This window comes from Pogoniulus pusillus, chromosome 15 (assembly GCF_015220805.1).
Source record: "Pogoniulus pusillus isolate bPogPus1 chromosome 15, bPogPus1.pri, whole genome shotgun sequence".
In the NCBI taxonomy this organism is placed as follows: Eukaryota; Metazoa; Chordata; class Aves; order Piciformes; family Lybiidae; genus Pogoniulus; species Pogoniulus pusillus.
Window position 1 is genome coordinate 6,420,216 of NC_087278.1, and position 16,618 is coordinate 6,436,833.

A 16,618-nucleotide genomic window follows, 5' to 3' on the forward strand; every position below is an offset into this window, starting at 1 on the left:
AAGTTTCTAATGGACAAAATGTATGGGTAGCAGAGCCCTTTAGCAGGCACTTTAGCCTTCCTGAGAAGCCATGACCATGTCTTGTGGAGTAAGGGATGTGTCCAGCCCTCTCTTAAGCTGTGCAGCAAGTGGGTGGGCTCCTGTGCTTTGCAATTCACAGTGCATGAGCTTACCCAGCATCTGCATCTCACCAGGTGGCACCAAGTGGTCTGTCAGAGGGTAGCCATGAGGCAGTCCTCACCATGCCCGGTGAGGTATGCAAGTGAGCACTGCCATGGCTGATTTTCAGATGGCTGAAGAGAAGCCACCAAGAGGACTGGAAGGTGTGACACTAACCACTGCCAAAGGGATAACCTTCATCAGGGCACAGAGCCTTTCACCCTCTCCCAGGACATGCCACACCACAACCATTACTGCTGGTGACAGGCTGCAGATGAGAGGGAAGGGCCAGGCTGCCCCACCACTGCTTCCCAGCAGAGAAGATGCTCTTGGAGCCTCGGGGGTCAGCACTAGGGAAGGCTGTGCCTCCTCAAGCTCTAAAAAAAGGACTTTGTTCCTGCTCAGCACTTTTTTCCTCCCATCTGGGCTAAATCCACTCTTAGAAAGAGATAGCTCTATCTCCAGGGAAACAGGCTCTCTGTGCTCACAGGGACTCAGCCAGCTCCCCCTCTGCTTTTGCCATGGGGTCACTCAGCAGAGAAGCTGAGGCACACAGGTGTTGTGAGGCATTGGGCTCACTGGGCCACCCAAGGCCAGGAGCACTGCAAGCACAGGATGCTCTGAGCCAGTGTGTCTCTGTGCTGGTGAAAGGGTCATCACAGGACTTTCAAAAGCCTGCCCAGCCCTAGGGAGCTCACACAGGAGTGATTACAAAGATCGACCCTGCTCAGAAGTCTCTCATTACTGAGACTGACTCTTGCAGTCTGCTTTGAATCTGCTTTTTTTCTCTGCCCAAAATAGCTCCATATTCTCAGCACCAGTTTTCTTTGCAAACTCACTCACTGCCCTCCCTCCCACCACAGAAAACCAGACATGTTCTGCTCACAGAAATCCTTCCCAGCCAAACTACAGCATTCCTGTCCTCCCCATACAATCCCCCTCCATTCTCTCTCCAGCTAGGAACTGCAAGTCCATGGGGTGCTTTGGACAAGCTGAGGGGACAAAACACTTCAGAGGGAGAGGGGGGTGATGTGACAACAGGCTGAGCACATTGCAGATCAACCTCAGACCCCTTTTCCAGCTTGTTCAGGCCAGTCACTGCCTCCTTTCTCTGCCTGCCCAACCTCTGGGGAAGCAACTCAGGTAATGGCAGAGGAAGGATTCATCCTGTCTCTAGACTCAACCCTTACATCCGAGCCCCAAGGAGATTCCCACAGCAGCTATGTTTCAGGGTGGTTATTTGTTCTCACAAGCCCAACTTCATCTGAGAAAGCTGCTCTCTGCATTAACATCTGAGCTGGGAAGGAAGCAAGCCCACAAGGGTCTTCTGTGCTACAATCTCCATCCATGGGTGGCCATGAGACCTCTCTTATGGGTGTCTTCCCAAACAACCCAGATCTCCTCTGATTTGGGGACCAGTTCTTGAATCTGTGACCACTGCTCCTCGGTACCTCCTCCTTCCTCAGAAGCAGAGCCATCCAACCCACTCTACACCCAGCTCAGGAAGGACAGGGAGCTGCTTGAGAGCCACAAAAATGATTAAGGATGTTGAACATCTTCCTTATGAGAAGAGCCTGAGGGAGCTGGGGCTTTTTAGCTTGGAGAGGAGGAGACTAAGGGGTGACCTCATTCATGTTTATAAATAAGTAAGGGGTGAGTGCCAGGAGGCTGGAGCCAGCCTCTTCTCAGTGATGCCCAGTGACAGGACAAGGGGCAATGGCTGGAAGTTGAGGCATAGGAGGTTCCATGTCAACCTGAGGAAGAATTTTTAACCTGTGAGGGTGAGAGAGCACTGGAACAGGCTGCCCAGGGAGGTTGTGGAGTTTCCTTCTCTGGAGATATTCAAGAACCATCTGGATACATTCCAGCGTGATCTGCTCTAGGTGATCCTGCTCTGGCAGGGAGGGGCCACCCCAGATGATCTTTCTAGGTCCCTTCCAGCTCCTGACATTCTATGATCACGTTGCCCAGGAGTTACAGCCCAGGTTTCCACAGAGCCCTGCCAGCAGGTCTGTCAAAGGCAAGCACAAATCAGCAGTGGCCACACTGCCTCCCTGCACCTCAGACTTGTGAGCACCGCGGGGTGCAGAAGCCCAGCCCCGACACAGTGCCCGCACAGAGTTCCTTGCAGGATCCATGCCTTATCTTGCCTCAGCATCTGAAGCAGACTTGGGCTAAGTCCTACACGCTGCTATTTAAAGTAAGTCAATTTGTATTCATTCTGCTTGCTACATTCACCAGTTGTTCTGAATTGTGTTTGAAGCTGAAGGGAAGAGGAAATGTACAACAAGAAAAAATTATACACTGGTAAATTTTGTTCTAATCCCTTCTCCTCCCATTATTGCTTCCCCTTTTTATGGGCTTCTTTTTTGTTTTCTATGTTTTATGTATTATTAGCTTTAGCATAATTTTGACTGAGAAAATACGTAGTTGATAGGACAGACTAATTACACTACCTAGAAGAATTAATTACACCATCTGTGACTGACAGTGCAGCCTGACTCGTTGCTTCCTGGTAGATGGAGCTACAGCACCAGCTGCCCTGAATCTTTCCCTGTAGAAGGCAAAAGAGGAATTACAGTAGGAAGCATCGTTTAAAAGCCATTACTTCTCTTTTCTTGAGCAATTTAACATCATTGGGTGACCTATCCTGACTGGCCGAGGCAGGGACAAGGCTCATCTGCCTTCCCTTGTGATCTAGAAAGGAAATATTTCTACACCTCTCCTAGCCCTCTGCTGCTAGTGATCAGCTGGCTCAGTCAATCATAGCAGCTAAAATGGGCCAGGGCCCATTTGCAAGGCAAGTGGCACAGTATGGTTCATGCCCCTAAAGCTACCCTTCTCTTCTACTCCTTCACACCTCCTGGGACCAGCCCTTGGACAAAGCCAGCCCTGAGCTGGAGCCAAGCTTTGTCTGCAAATTGGCATAGGCTAAGTCTGTGCCAAGCGCTGCACTACTAACATGGTGGTTGGGATGATCACAGGACAGCCAATGCCCTGGTCCTGCCTGGGCTGCTCACAGAGAATGCCAGGATCAGCATTTGCTGTTGTTCCCCTACTCCTGCAGAGGTGAGAAGGCAAGCTGCTCTCACAGCACTCACCATGGATAGAGAATAAATCACAAGACTTTGGGAGAAGCAGGGACTTGCAAGCAGTGAGGTTTTGCCTAGCTGGGAAGACTGCATCTCTTACAGGTTCACCTACCAAGTCCTGTAAGCCTGCTGCAGGTCAACAACGGGCTCTGACTGCAGCCTTGAAAGGATGGTGAAAGATTCAGTCTCTGCAGCCAGCTGAAAATCTGTCCTGCTTTCTGTTCTGGCTTACAATGGACCTGCTGAAGATTGTCGTGGCTGAATGTGGGTGATGAAAGATCTGTTCAGATGCACAGCCTTGAATGTGTGTTTTCAGCTAAGGGAGAGGAGCAGTGCCCACGTGGGTCAGGAAATTTTAAATAGTCATGCTTTAAGGTAGCTGTTTCTGCCCTCTTTGCCTCCAACTCTGCTGCAGTTCTTTTCCTCCCACTCTTTTAAGCCCACTCAACTCACACAGGATAAGCTGTTGTAGTTATGATATTAGAGCAAACCTCTTGACTGCATAAACACATCCCTAACTGAAATTCAGGACCTCAGGCATGCAGCTGCATGTATGCCCCCTGGTTATTGTTTGTCAGGCACACATTACGTGCACCAAAACCATTGCATTCCCCAGTCCTTCATCCCTGGTTTTGGCAAAGGGTCTGGTTTCTCTCTGTGCTGAACAACTCGTTGCAGAAACCTGAATTCTTTTCTAGGTAACCAAGGAAGAACTCAAGACATCCACTGAGACCTGATGTTTGCTTGATGACCAATTTTGGCCCCAGGTTTTGGACAGCAGCCAACCAACATTTTGTTTAAGCCTCTAGTAAACACAGAGAGGCAAGATATGGAGACATCCTGGGGAATTCCCAGGTGCTCACAGGGGAGACAAGGTTTCTCTTGAATCTCATATTGGGAAAGGTCCAGGATGGTGACAAGGGACTGTCAATGCACAGAGATGCTCTGGCTTCATCCTGTAGGCAGTGTGCCAAGAAGAGCCCACAGCTCTCTAGAGGGCTTTTTTTACAACATGAAATTCTTTGGCAGGGGCTGAAGTACCAAAGTACTAGTCCTGCACTGCCAGAGCAAGGGCTTCTGTCTAGCTCATAGCAAATATTTGCATAGATGCATTTGATATGAGAGAAAATTCCTGAAATCCTTCTCTTCTGGGAAGGAAAGAAGCTGTAGAGAGCAACAAAGTTTGATGGGTTCTCTTTTCTGCACCCCAGGTAATCCTAGTGCCTCACATTCTCATCAAAAGGAATTCTCCACCTCCAACTTGTGAAGTGCTTTCATCTGCAGCCTACATCCACTCCAGCTCCAAGGACATGCCACCAGCTTCTCTTGGACTGACCATTTGCTGCATCTTGCCAAATTCTGTACACATGGCTGAAAGGTGGAAGAAGAGCAGGCTGAGGTAGAGCTGCAGAGCAGAAGCAAGACATGGCAATGATCAAAGAGGAACAAGATAGAGAGGGTCTAAAGAAAGTGTGACTATATGAAGTAAAAGGACATCTGATGGAAAGAACAGTAGCTGAGGAACAACAGGAAAGAACTCAGGAGCAACAGCAATGCAATGAGTGAGTAAAATCAGAGGGCAAGAGGAGAAAAACCAGGGAGGTGCCTGTCTGTAGTCTGCAGTTCTGGAAATAGCACTGGGGTAAAGGATTTGGACGTGGCACAGGATACTCGTGCACTCATTTTTCAAGAAGCTATTCCTGCATTTTCAGCTAGGTATTTGTGCAACCTTGAAGTGTCACTTTATACCATAGCTTACTTCCTTGTCACTTGGAGGTAGTGATAATATTTCCATCACAAGAGTGTGAGTATGCTTAAACAAAAAGCTCCAAGATCACAGGTGGAAGTGCAAAGTATTGTCATGTTTATTGGAACTCCACCCATGGAAAGACATGCTCAGATGACCACAGACATCAGTAGCTACCCCATGTAGATATAAATATACTAGAAAGATACAGATCCCCTTTTTTTATTTATTTAGGCCAAGCTGACATTTCATGGTTGCTTAGTTACCAGAGAACAATAATGAGAGTCTGTTTAGTATATATTGCATGAAGAAGGGAAGAGAAAGGGCAGCTGGATATCATGTCAGACACAACCACTTGTCAGGTATATTAGCCTTTTTGGTGGGAAACATGGAGAAAGGCAAAAGAGATCAAAGCCAAAAGCAGTTCAGACAGAGAGGCAATAAGCTGTGTGGGGCTTCTGGTGTCCCCATGGCATCTCTGTGAGCACGAATCAAAGCTCAGGTCATAGGAAGCCATGAAGTGTTTGTTACTTTCATGACACATTCTCCAGTTAAACAGACATTAGGAACACACTGCATGGTTACAAAATCTGCCCCTCCTCCTACCATACCTCTACTCTCCTGATCCTCATCCACACCAAGACTGGCATCCTTGCTTCAAAACAAATACCTTTCCTAACTGTACGGAGGGAGAAGGTTTTGCTGGTCAGAGCTAAAAAAAGCACTGCAGTAATCCAAAGCAAGAAAAGGTACCCCCTGCCTGTCCAATCGTGGTCATTCCCATCAAGCTTTCCCTCCTCTGCACCTCCAAACCATTTCAAAACCTGCTTGGGCTTATTTTGTAAACTGATGAAGGAAGCTTAGGGTTCTGTAACTCACCTTACTGTTTCCCTTCATGCTAAAAGCAATCTGGGTAGGCTTTGTTGGTGGAAAAAAGTGCTTTTCAGATTGATATCCTTTGTTGCCAGCTCTCATACAAGCCCAGAAAGCTTAATGAGGGAGTTTAAATTTGTCCCAGGACACTCTGCGAGTGGTTTATGGTTCAACATTCCCTTGGAAATAGAGCTACTGCAGTTAAACCTTCCCTGAAGACACTTTTAACAGACAGGAAAGTTAAGATCTGGTGTATTTGCCACAATGCATGATTTAAAAATAGAGCTGTTAAGCTTAGAGACAGGCACACAGCAATTAAAGAAAACCAGACTTTTGTTATAGTTAAGCTGCTGGAAGTTGACTCTCTGCATCATCCAGGTAAAAAGATGCCAGATCACAGCCCTTGTGTCAGAGATCCAAGGCAAGACCCTTGTCCTCGGTGCTGCACAGACACATGCTGGATAAGTTATGTATCTTAAATACCTAGCTCCAGGGGGAGGTAAGCCTTCTTCCCATTCTCCTCAACCTTCAAGAACTCCCTATGACTCATAACATTAATATTTAATCAAGGTATGTTAACACTTCTTCCAAACGATTATTGACTGCCCTAACTTTAGAGATGCTGTTGTTGTCCCTTGATCACATCTCGCAACAACTCCTGACAAGAGAGTGAAAAAACTTCTCTGCTGATGAAGTTAAACATCAGCATTTAAACTTGACTCCAACCAGGCTGTTTGCATGTTCTTAAAGAAATACTCCTAAGACACTCAAAGCATATCTCTGGTACCAGACCCAAAGAACCACCTAGCCCAGTCAGCAAAGGCTTAGTAGGCAGAGGCAGTGCAAACACACAGTGATCCTTCTCTCTGGCTGTATTCTCCTAGCAGCCAGATACCTGCAGCTGAGTTTCCTGAGCCAAAGATCACATCTGTGCCAGTGTGTTTAGCAGGTCTTAATGCCCCACCACCTTGTCACCCCCTTTTTTCTCCCATAAATGTGTCAAGAGGCTTTTAGAACTTACCTATATTTTTCCTCCACAGTGTCCAGTGAATTCTGCCATTTCAGCACGCACCAAATGAAGAAGTGCCTCAGTATGGTTTTGACTGATAAGTTAACTAGGGATCTCTTCTTTTCCTGTTGAAACAGTCACTGCCTGCCCATCTCTGTGATCCTCCTAGACCTCTGCCATCTGACCTCAGACATCTTGTTTCCAAGCTGAAAAGTCCTAACTACATAGAAGTCTACTACATGAAAGTGAGGGATCAAAACTTGCTGCATTGGAAGCTGAAACACTGAAAAGTGCTCAGAAGTGTAGAAAATTATCTAGCTGTAGTATGACATAGATGCACATTACACACACAAATTAATGAGATCAGCCTGGACAGTCCACTATCAGCTCTTTCTGAAGGTTGGACAGGACAGCAAACAGCCAGCCCTGGGGAGAATACTTGGGACAAACCATGCCTGCCCCACTGCTAAAGAAAGTTGTTACACGACAGCAGTAAAAGCAAACATTTGTTCATCATTCAAACTACTTTCAGCTCAGCTAAACTGATCTCAGAATCAGCTGCACTGCCACAGAGATCAGATGTCTGCTATATTTCTATCAAGCCCATTACAAAGCCTCTTCCACGTGAGGCTGAAACCCATTCAGAAAGAGTGGCTCTGCCTGCCTGAAATATGATCTGAATTAGAGCTCCAGCAAATTTCAGATCAAGCTTAACTGAGCAGGTTTTTAAACCACCTTGAATTGTGGAGGCATATTCTCCAGGTCTGCAGGTTGTTTTTTCTGTACTCATGTACCCAGATAAGCACAAAATATTGCTTTTTAATCCCCTCTGTAGGACATAAGTCCTTGTACTGCCTCACCAAACTACCTTCTGGGCTGTGCCATAAATCATGCTGGGAGCAAAGCGTATGACATATAGGAGCTAAAGAAACTACAAAAGCAAGACAAAAGCCTGAAAACATTCCCTGGCAAATTATAACTCGACTTCATTATGCAGCCTATAGACTCAAAGGTTGTGTCACCTAGAACCAGACGCTTGTGAGAGATATCAAAGTGACCCCTGACTATTACGCTGCCTACCTACTTAGCAGGACTAATTTACTTCATGCTCATCCTGCAATCTGAAATCATCCAATAATAACCATTCTAAAACAGTCAGCCACATTTTCATATATAATGTACATACTGGAGCTAAATAAAACCACTTTCGAGGGGTAAATAATTGCAAAGGAAGAGAAAAATTCAAGAGCGTAGGCTATGAAGATGCACTTTCAGCTGAGATGCTTTTAAAAACGATTAGTTGAGGCAGAAAGACAGGAAAGAAATGTTCTTACATGGCTAAATCAACACCAGAGGAGGGTTTCACCCTAACTGTGGTTGGTAAGTAGAGGAAAGCAAGGCCATAAACATGAAGAAAGGGGTGGGGAGCAGGTTATGGTCTAGGAAACATAGCAGATGACAGCAAGGAGCCTGAATCACAAAGTTGCTTCACCCAGGATCAAGACCCCTGGGTCAAGACCTCTAATCTTCTTGTCAGACAGCTTTTCCATTTGTTGATTTTACAAATGGAGTATTGTGAGGATTAATAGTGTGGAGAGCTTTAGCAGTGTAAGTCCAGTACAGCCAGCAGCAAGCAGTGAAAAAAAATAGGAGCTGAACTCCAGAAAAGTCATCACAAGGTCTTCATGTTTGTTTTCTTTTGGAAATGTCACTGTTTCTGAACTGCCTTTGGAGCACTCTACTTCCAGCTCCCTGGTGTGTAACATTCACAGAGCCATCAGCGTTCCCAAAAGCAGACTGGGGCTTTGGATAATCTCTGCAGTGGTCCTGGTCACTCAGTGATGCAAAAAATCCAGCTCCTCCCCACATCCTACCCAACTCATCTGCAACACCAACAGTGAATTATTCTCTCCTCAGCCCCACCTCTTCTACCTCTGCCTTGGTTCATAGGACTTAATTCCCACTTCCTCCCCTTGCTCCCTGGCACGGCTCTGCTGAGAATCTTCATTGCTCTTTCACCTCTACCACAACCTACCACATGGGTTGCAGTGAAACGAGATGAAATAGGATGGGATAAAAGAAAACAGCCACAGCAGCACTCAAATCTTCCTACTTCTTTCTTTCTCAGGGAGAAAATGGTTTGAACTATCTCAAAATTTCATTTTTCTAGGCCTGGTCCTACAATGCTCAAATTGAGTAGAGCAAAATGAAGTCAACTCATTTTCCTGGAAGATGACAATGGAGGAGCACCGTACAGAACATCTGCTTCCTCTGTTGTCCACTTACAAGAGGTTTACTGTCCTTCCTTCCAGTTTAAAATCAGCCTTCCAGTCTGTTTTCAGGCTCTACAGAAAAAGAAACAGCCACTTGCTCAGTGAAACAAGGCTCATGGCAAAGAGCCATGATCTGGCCAGAGATGCAAAGCAGCACAGGTCCTGACCACAGAAAAACAGAATGAGACGATGAAAGGTCCTTTTCCAAAGAGACCAGGCCAGGTGGGCAGGCTAGGCAAGGCCAGCAAAGGGTTTGAAATAAGGAAATGATGCAAAAATCAGATGCTTCATCCATTGGGAATTGCTCCATTGGAGAGGAGGAGACATCAAAACTGGAGAAAGGTGTTGCAATGGACAAAGGGGAACTGAGGTTCAAAAGGGCTTTTCCACAAGGAGAATCCAGACAAGTGGTATGTGTTTGCCACACACATAACCCTATCTGTAATGACATCACCTCAGGGCTCATCCCAAAAGAAAAAGTCCATCCTAGATTGGGCCAACAGTAGGACAAGCAGGATGAGGAGACAAAGCAAGAGCACTCTGCAGACAGCACTCTGCTACCAGAGATAGCTCTGGATGAGCACCTCGGTGAAAGACTGCAGCTGAAGATGCTGTCTGCCAGATGGTCCTGAATTCTTCCCAAAGCTTTGGAGTTTATCATGATTTCCTCCTTTTTTAGGGCCATGATGTCTTGCCTCATGTAAAATGAAGATTTGTCTTCCTCAAGCAGTAGTGAGGCCAACAGTTCAGAAAGCTCTCAGCATGGGAGGCTGCTGCTTCTTCCCAGCATTTGCAGGTAGCAGTTACCACTGCTCACATCAAAGGCAGTTACCACAGGCTGTTGTCTGCAGTGGGGACAAAGCATGTCTCCTTAGGTAGCAAGAGAGAGCAGGCTGGGTGAGGAAAACCTTCCACTCTGGAAAAGAGACTTCAAAAGCACAGCAGGGTGGTTTGTGAAGCCAAAGCAGACTAGCTAGGACAACACCTGATCCCAGGTGAGAGGGCTATCACCAAAGAAACATGGTGTGCAGGTTAGCAGAAGCAGTAAAAAGGAAGAAGAAAGAGATGGTCAAGTGAAATAAGGAGCATGCTGCAGGACAGACAATCGGCAGATGAGATGGGAGAATGCAAGCTGGATAAACACTATCCTATCCCTCCTCCTTACTGAGCAAAAGCACTTTAACAATAACTCGTTATTATTATGAACATAAAGAAATAATCCCACTTCTGCTCTTCTGCCTGTCCCTTTGGCTAAGACACGTCAGATGCTCGGGGAGGGGAGGAGGAAAGGTTGACATCAGACAACATGCATTTGTAAAATTGTATCTGCCAGTTTCCCAGCAGCTGTGATCTCCAGTTAATATCACGAGTGAATGTGAAAGGCTAGACTGAGGGGAGCTGGGGGTGGAGGAATTATGATGTTCAGTTCTCCCAAGCACTACTTAGCACTAGAACCAGCACTTGATAACAAACTGACTCAGTCACTAACTCATATAGGCTCCCTCTCTAGTAATGGACTCCCCTTTCATTAACAGATTGGTAGCAAAACTAAACATAGTGACACCCTCCCCTCTTGTGCTGCTGACAGGCCTGCTTGACAGACCTCACAAGTACATCAAAGGAGAGGACAGTTGCTGTTATTAGCTGGCTTGAACACGGGACAGAGCTAATAATAATATCTCACATTTACACTGTGTCTTTCTGTCATGATCCAAAGCACCGCAGTGAACAAAGAGCAGTCTAGCAAGCTCTGAATGGTTTGCAGGAAGCAAACTGGAGAAAGGGCTCTCATCCTAAACGTCTCTGTTCAGTTGCCCAAAGGAGCCATATTTTAAGTTCATTCATTTTCTGCTAGCATTGACAGCAAACAATACCCAGAGTTAACAACCTAGAAAAGAGAACAGAAAGCAGCCAAGCTTTGCTTTGTTTGCAAAGTGAACAAAGAGCCAAACAGTTCCTCTGGTTCTGAAGCACAACTTGCAGATACCTGTGCCTTGTCCTAGTGATGAAGTGCTCTGGCAAGCCTTGGGAAAGAACTCCAAAGACATTATGCCTGAGTTATCTGCTGCCTTTAAACAAACAATTAATCAGATCTTTTTGCACTGAAGTGCAAGTAGTTGAGGTTAACTCTTCTGTGAGGAACTGTTGTTACAGCAGATGATAACTAAGAAGAAACCCTCATTATTTCAGGAGCATGTTTAGGCATTTGCAACTTACACACACAGCAACCTCACGCACGCAGCGTGCTCAGCAGCCTGCAGTGGCAGATGCCGTTTTGTGCAGAAGCAAAGCCTCTGCTTCCCCTCAAAGATTACAGATTAGCAAAACTTCAGCAAAGAGCCATGCTGCACACACTCCACAGTCTGTGTCTGAAGACACTATTTTGAGCAGGAGCCGTATGCAAGTCTCCCAGCAGGCAGCGTTCTGCATGCATTATCCCACTTCACGTTACTCACTGCACACATCCTCCTGCCTCAACTGTCAGCTGCAATCGCACCGAAAAGGGCAGCGCAGTTGAACCCATTCCCCCGGTGGTTAATATCATGGCATCCATCCGCTTTCCTGGCATTCAGTTTCTCTCCTGGGTGGGAGGGTTTCTGGCAAGGCCCCACATTTTCCACAGCAGCAGATTTTCTTATGGAATCCATTTTATCCTTTATAATTAGAAGAGTATTTCTTCTCAAAGTGCAGGGCTGCATTCTTTAGGGGATAACATTCGACTTGCAGGTTGTAAAGAAAGCTCAAAATATCAAACAGAGAGAAGCTGGTGCCACGCTGTCCTGCTGAATCCATGCCCAGCATGGAAGCACTGTCTTCCAGTCTATTCCCAGGGAGGTTTTATGCCTGAGTCAGCTCTATGGCGTTTCAGCCCTTGTGAGAAAGTTTTTGTCCCTTTCCCTTACTGGCATCTAATCCTAATAAACACCCAAACTATTAGCTCAATATTAGGTTCATCTTAATGGAGAAAACAGCTACATTAACCCAGGGGTCCTTAGCCCAAATAAAGGCAGTGGCTGATTTACCAATCTAAAAGTTACCATTGCTTCTCTTCGCCTCTGCTATCAGCTGGTTCAGTAGTGAACCCCACCCATCATAAAAACTCATTCCCTGTTGAAAACAGGGGCTGTGCAAAACAAATGCAATGTAACCCAAATATTTCTGATTAGAAGACCACAATATTGACCCAAACATTATCATTTTATATGTAAATACATTAATTCTAATTTTTTTTCAGTTCCCCTACAAATTGCACATGCTGTGGAAGGTAGGGAGTTTTCCAGCAGCATTAGGACCCACTCAATAGAAGAACACAGGTTTTCTTTCTAACAGCTGGGTGGTAAAGCCATCTCAGACCTAGTTCCTGCAAAGAATCCAGCCTGGCCAGCTCTTACTCAGTCACATCTCTCTCCTGCTTACCCAGCACACTCCATCTACTGGCATATGCTCATCACCAATGCTTCAAGACAGCAGTTTGTGGACTTGAAGAAAAGGGCATCAAACTCAGGTAAGCAAAACTGGCAGTGGTGAGTAAGTGTTAGGGGCTGAAGGCTGCCAAAATCTCAGCTCCTTGGAGGTTGAAGACAGAATTTTTTGCATGGACAAAAGTCCTAGAGGAAGAAGAGGAAAAGTGAGAAGGCCTTAGCAGGAAGAAGGGAGAAGAGGAAGGAGCCACAAGCCAATGCCCACCTTTCAGTTCAAAGCATGGAGAACACATCTATTCCTGCTGACTGCTCTGAGGCTGAGACAGAAAGCCATCATTTTCCTTCCCATCTAACTGCAGCACCATGTTTTGCACAAAAATCCATCTGTTGTTGATGCTCAGTGTGCTCGACAGTTCTCTGTTCCCCTCCACCACAAGCTGTTGCTGTAGGGTTCGCTTCTTCTCATCCCAAATCTCATTTGCTTTCTTCAGCCAACAAGCTGCAGCTCTGAACGACTCCTAAAGAGAACAGAAGACGTGCAGCTTCTGATCTTGCTGATAGAAGTATTTGCTTTGTAACCTTCATCTTTTTCTGCTAGCGTACAGAAATTCCTCTGTGTACAAAGACCCCTTTATTTTTGTACCCACCTGCCCCAGATTTTTGCTCCTCCAACCTCCTCCATTGCATTCAGCACATCCTGCCTCTTGGGCCAGACCCTTCTGGTAACGTCAGGTGAACAGAATAGGAGCAGCAATTTCCATTTATTTTTAATCTGTATTTGTCATGCCAGTGTGCAACAGAGAAGATTTAATTAGCCAGTGAAGCTCGCCTTTGCTATGTTTTTATCAATAGAGTAAGAGTTTTGATGCATGACTTCAGGCTACTACAACAAACAAAGAAAACACACCATGAAATTAAGAAACATAATAATATACAAGAGAAGACACTTGGCTGCTGCTACACATTTCAGTGAGAAATGGGCCACCACCAAACCTGGATCAGGCTACCTAAATCAGGGGACATATTCAGCTCCAAATTTTCCATTGCAGCCTCAATTAAATGCTGGAAAGAAGTTAAGGGCATGTGAGATGACAGCACAGGACCCCGTGCAGAAATGAAGAGAGAGAGGAAAGCGTGGGTGACTAAACAAATGGCCCTAATGTGACACATTAGCAGCCCCAAGGCTGGGTTGCTCTGCTTTGACAAAAAGGGCTGCAAAAAGACTGCTGGTTCAGCCAGGACAACACAAGAACACAGCCCAGCTCTGTCTGTATTTCTGCCATGCACCCTTTCATGGGTCTGTAGATCTCTGGACCTGCCCAAAGATCTAGCAACTGCTTTCCAGTAGTTTCTCCCCTGATTTCTGGCTGGTGGCCCTGCTCTCCTGGGTTTCAGAAATGTTGGTAACCTGCAGGGTGAAAGAGAAGCACTACAGCAGCAAGCTTTACCAGGCATGGTTCTGCTGACAAATTCCTTGCTGCTTCCCTGTGCGTGCAGCACCCACTGATGTATGTCTCTCTTTGCCGCTATTTCCACACAGCACAGCGTGAGAAAGGAAACAGCATCTGCAGGGAGACACCTGAGCTTTGCATCCAGGTGTGAGCAGCTGGGGCTTCTTCACGTGACTCAGGTGAGGAGGAAGCCCTGCCTAGAGCACACTGCTGAGGGGAGCAGTGTGGGAAGGCCTTACCAAAACTGCCTCTGTCACTCCAGGGCTGAAGAGATTTCATTCTCTAAGAGCTGCCAATCTACTACCTTTTTTTTTTTTTGCTAGTGATAATATTTTCTAGTTCAAAAATAAACCTAGTGAAGTATGTGCTACCTAACAATGTATGTCTCCAGTCTCAAGAAAGGCAAGAGGAAAAAAAAGTAAACCCAGACTGAATATCAAGCAGTGCAAACCAGTATCAGGTGTAACCAAATTATGGCTTAATACGTTTCAGGTATCCCATTTAGAGCTTTAGATCTTTTAAGGAAATAGGTTTTCCCCACTGAGAAATGTCTGTGCAGTGAAATTAAAGCAATGTTAGCCCCATGTGAGCCAAAAGTAGGTTGGGCATCTATTTTAAATAATCACCCAAAGGTTAATTTTTCATGATGGAAGGAAGACAGGAGAGGAATATTCCCTTCTTCTAACCCTTATGTTCACCTCCAAACTACTGTCTCGGCTGTTCAAGCCTGGAGTGTGATACAGCACGTGGTTAAATACCAAAACCCCTGCTCTCACTGCTGTTGCCATCTTTAGAGACAGGACAGGGCACTGGTGGCCTGGAGAGTCCTTTTTGAATGTTTAGGATATCATCCCAATGCCATCTAGCATGAGAAGAAATTTCGATGCCAGGCTGAGGAGGAGATTCTCAGCATATGCCCAAGCACTGATTTCCAAAGCCTTCTTCCATCTGGCATCCAGCCTCTTCACCCCTTCCCACCTGGGAGGCAGATTCCAAGGGAGTGTTGGCTTTACACGTGGCCATGGGGCAGGGTCTTGGGTCCTGGCTGCGTGTGGGGCTCCTGTGGCTCCCCTCACACTGCCCCTCCACGCACTAGAGGGGAAAAAAGATCTGCAGGCAAGGAAGGAAGGCAAGTGCTGCTAAGTGGCTCATTGGTTTCCATGGCAACCGGCTCCGCTCTACTCCAGCTGCTTACCCCACAGTCCCTCTGTCACCCTATTTATAGCTGAAAAATCAAAGAAGGAGGAATAGTGGTGCGGGTTTGGGGAGGAGAGGGTTGGAAGACCTCCTTGGGTTTTGCAGAGGAGGTTAATGTGGATGCAGCCTTGCCCTGCTTTTAATCACAAGCTAAATTCTCCCCAGGGAGGCTTCCTATGGGATTCCTCCAGACTTGATGTGCAGTCAGGTCCCATACTCGCCATGACCACGAAGCAGCAGCATGCAAACGAGGCAGCTCCAGTGAGCATGCAAAGCAGTTAAGCTGTGAATTTGACTCTGCCGTTTGAACTGGTGGAAAGAGCAAGAAGGCTTTTCCATGCTTGGGAAACAAACCTCTCCCTCACACAGCCCAGTGCATTGAAGTGACAGCTGTCAGTTACACCAACGCCTTTAGAACCCGGGTCTGAAGAGTTATTTTGAGCCTCTCCACAACCGTGCCGTCCCGAATGATGCAAGAAAATCCTCACAATGGACACAACATGTTCCACTCAAGCATCCCACAGAAACATCCAGGTTGGAAAAGCCCATCAGGATCACCAAGTCCAACCTATAACCCTACTCAACAAGATTCACCTTAAACCATACCCCTAAGCACCACATCCAAATGACCCTTAAACACATCCAGAGGCGGCGACTCCACCACCTCCCTGGGCAGCTCATTCCAGTGCCTGACCACTCTCTCCATCAAAATGTTTTCCTACTTTCCAATCTAAACCTACCCAGCTTGAGGCCATCCCCCATTGTTCTGTCTCCAGTTACCTGTGAGAAGAGACCAGCAGCCTCTCCACAATGTCCCTTCAGGCAGTTGTAGACAGCAATGAGGTCTCTCCTCAGCCTCCTCTTCCTCAAACTAACCAGCCTCAGCTCCCTCAGTCGATCCTCATAAGATTTATTCTCTAGGCCCTCATCAGTGGCAGACCCAGAACCACATTCACCTGTGCTGTACCAAGGTTATACTTTAGTCAATGGATTTTAGTATCAGAGACTCCTTTTGTTGAACTGCAGTGCATCTGCTGGTAAGTCTAGAACAAAGATATTATAGCCTGGAGTTTTAATATGCACAGGAGTGTGTGTCAGCAGAACCATGAGTGCCTCATTTTCTTCTGACTACCTGCATTCCTCAAGCACTGAGAGAAACAGCTGTTTTTTAGCCTCAGCCTCCCTCTTCTCCCTAGAAATTCTAGAACTTTTATAAGGAATTGTTGCAATTATCCTCAAAATAATAATCCTCAAACTCGAGATCAATGCCATAAACATCTGTATCAACTTTATTCGTTTCAACTGCCATGACATTTGATGCTTGGCTCCAGACTGTTCCTGCTAACAGGGTTGTGGAAGTCTACCTCTGTACCACTCATTTTCATTTGCTGCCAT

At 46.3% G+C, this 16,618-nt stretch overlaps 1 protein-coding gene and 1 long non-coding RNA gene across 3 annotated transcripts in view; both read right to left on the reverse strand.

Annotated features, from left to right (window-relative positions):
* Positions 1–16,618, reverse strand: part of GRIN2B (glutamate ionotropic receptor NMDA type subunit 2B) — a 332,222-nt gene that overhangs the window by 273,628 nt on the left and 41,976 nt on the right. The window lies entirely within an intron of this gene.
* On the reverse strand, positions 12,647–13,081 carry LOC135181545 (uncharacterized). The gene is made up of 2 exons (XR_010304914.1): positions 12,841–13,081; positions 12,647–12,761 (listed from the first exon to the last, which is right to left on the reverse strand). It is a non-coding gene; the product is annotated as an uncharacterized LOC135181545 (long non-coding RNA).